Consider the following 2500-nt stretch of genomic DNA (forward strand, 5'->3'; position numbering starts at 1 on the left):
CCGTTTACCTCTCAACGGTTTCACGCCCTGTTGAACTCTCTCTTCAAAGTTCTTTTCAACTTTCCCTTAAGGTACTTGTCCGCTATCGGTCTCGTGCCAGTATTTAGCCTTAGATGGAGTTTACCACCCGCTTTGGGCTGCATTCCCAAACAACCCGACTCCGAGAAGGCCTCGCCCCGGCGCGCCGGGGGCCGCTACCGGCCTCACACCGTCCTCGGGCAGAGCCTCCATCAGAAGGACTCGGGCCCCCACCGGGCGGCGCCGGGCAAAGCGACCTTCTATACGCCACATGTCCCGCGCCCTCCGCCGGGCGGGGATTCGGCGCTGGGCTTCTCCCTCTTCGCTCGCCGCTACTGAGGGAATCCTTGTTAGTTTCTTTTCCTCCGCTTAGTAATATGCTTAAATTCAGCGGGTCGTCTCGTCTGATCTGAGGTCGTAGTCGAACGGGGTTAGAGGCGGGGGCGACGGATCGCCTCCCGTCATCGGGGGTCGGCCGTTAACCCCGCGCCTCGCCGGGCGCACGACTCCTACGCGGCCGCGCGGTGCGTCGCGGCGGACTGCGCGGCGGGGGACGGATCCTCCATCGGCAGCCGCCGCGGGCCCCTGCGGCCGCGCGGTGGTCGGGCCCGTCGAGGGCGCGGGCGGTCGGGTCTATACTTAGGGGGACGAGGGCCGTGCCGTCCGCCCCCCCCCCACCCCCATTTCCCCGTGCGGGGAGGGAAGGTGGGGGGGGTAGGCCGGCGGTGGCCCGCGACGCCCCAACCGCGGGAGGGGGGCGCCCGTGGGCGCCCCGATCCCGATAGATGTACAAGCGACGCTCAGACAGGCGTGGCCCCGGGAGGGACCCGGGGCCGCAAGGTGCGTTCAAAGTGTCGATGATCAATGTGTCCTGCAATTCACATTAGTTCTCGCAGCTAGCTGCGTCCTTCATCGACGCACGAGCCGAGTGATCCACCGCTGAGAGTCGTACGTTTGGTTTGCGGTTTTGGCCAACATTCAGAGAAGGGGTTAAAAAGGGGGATAACGGCGCCTCCGGGCGCTCCTAGCCCCCCCCGCCCCGCCGGCAGGCCGGGGGGGGACTTCGGAGACATTGAACCCCCCGCTCGCCGCCGAAGGTGGCGAGAAGGTTGGGTACCCGGCGACTGGGGGTAAGGTTCCGAGGTCGGCCAGGTCGCGATGGCACCGGCGGGGGAGTGGTCCCCGACGCCGGCCGCGGCCCGGCCTGGACTATGGGAGCGTTGACAAGGCGGACGGGACGTCGACGACCGCGCGGACGCGCGGGGTGGGGCGGTCGGGGAACGCCGACGGGCGCCTGACCGGGGGGGGGGGCCGGCGGGGGCCGGGCGGGACGCGGGGAGCGGCCGGCCGCGCGACGACGCGAACCGACATACACCCCGCGCCCGACACCGTCCTCCTGACCTTCCTCCCCCCCCCCGCGACGCCCGCGGCGCACCCGCCCGCCGCCCCGCGGCCGCGCGGCCGCCGCCGCCCGCCGCCTATCGGCGTTTCTCACGCTTCGGACTCGGGGGGCCGGGGCGCGGCGGGGAGCGCCCCGGCGCCGCCGCCGACGGCACCGCGGGGTCGGGCCGCGGGGGCTGGGGGCCACGTGCCCCCGCCCCGCGCCTCTCCCCGCGGGCCGCCTTCGACGTCGCCGCCGCCGCCGCCGCCGCCGTCCTCCTCCGCCCGTGTGTTCGCTCTGGACTCGGGGGGCCGGGGAGCGCCGGGGTGCGCCGGCGCCGCCGCCGACGGCACCGCGGGGTCGGGCCGCGGGGGCTGGGGGCGCTTACGGGTCGGGGCGGGGGTGTAGGCGACCGGCCAAAGACCGGCACCGTACCCCCCGCCCGTCTCCTTCACGCCCCCGCCCCGCGCCTCTCCCCGCGGGCCGCCTTCGACGTCGCCACCGCCGCCGCCGCCGCCACCGCCGTCCTCCTCCGCCCAACCGTTTGCATCTGTTCGCTCATGACTCGGGAGGCCGGGGCGCGCCGGGGTGCGTCGGCGCCGCCTCCGACGGCACCGCGGGGTCGGGCCGCGGGGGCTGGGGGCCACGTGCCCCCGCCCCGCGCCTCTCCCCGCGGGCCGCCTTCAACGTCGCCGCCGCCGCCGCCGCCGCCACCGCCGTCCTCCTCCGCCCATCCGTTTGCATCTGTCCGCTCATGACTCGGGAGGCCGGGGTGCGCCGGCGCCGCCTCCGACGGCACCGCGGGGTCGGGCCGCGGGGGCTGGGGGCCACGTGCCCCCGCCCCGCGCCTCTCCCCGCGGGCCACCTTCGACGTCGCCGCCGCCGCCTCCGTCCTCCTCCGCCCATCCGTCCGCTCCGAACTCGGGAGGCCGGGGTGCGCCGGCGCCGCCTCCGACGGCACCGCGGGGTCGGGCCGCGGGGGCTGGGGGCCACGTGCCCCCGCCCCGCGCCTCTCCCCGCGGGCCGCCTTTGACGTCGCCGCCGCCGCCGTCCTCCTCCGCCCATCCATCCGCTCCGAACTCGGGAGGCCGGGGTGCGCCG

General features: G+C 75.0%; 2 non-coding genes across 2 annotated transcripts in view; both read right to left on the bottom strand.

Moving 5' to 3' along the window:
• Nucleotides 1–436, bottom strand: part of LOC147185226 (28S ribosomal RNA) — a 4301-nt gene extending 3865 nt beyond the window's left edge. Inside the window, exon 1 of the ribosomal RNA XR_015099682.1 lies at nucleotides 1–436. This exon is cut by the window's left edge and continues 3865 nt beyond it. This is a non-coding gene — a ribosomal RNA (28S ribosomal RNA).
• A 376-nt stretch (nucleotides 437–812) lies between these two features.
• Nucleotides 813–966, bottom strand: LOC147185227 (5.8S ribosomal RNA). Its single transcript, XR_015099728.1, has one exon. It is a non-coding gene; the product is annotated as a 5.8S ribosomal RNA (ribosomal RNA).
• Nucleotides 967–2500: the final 1534 nt, after the last annotated feature.

The sequence above is a fragment of the Hippocampus guttulatus genome, unplaced genomic scaffold, assembly GCF_054856545.1.
Source record: "Hippocampus guttulatus isolate MCC_2025c unplaced genomic scaffold, RoL_Hgut_1.0 HiC_scaffold_29, whole genome shotgun sequence".
NCBI lineage: Eukaryota > Metazoa > Chordata > Actinopteri > Syngnathiformes > Syngnathidae > Hippocampus > Hippocampus guttulatus.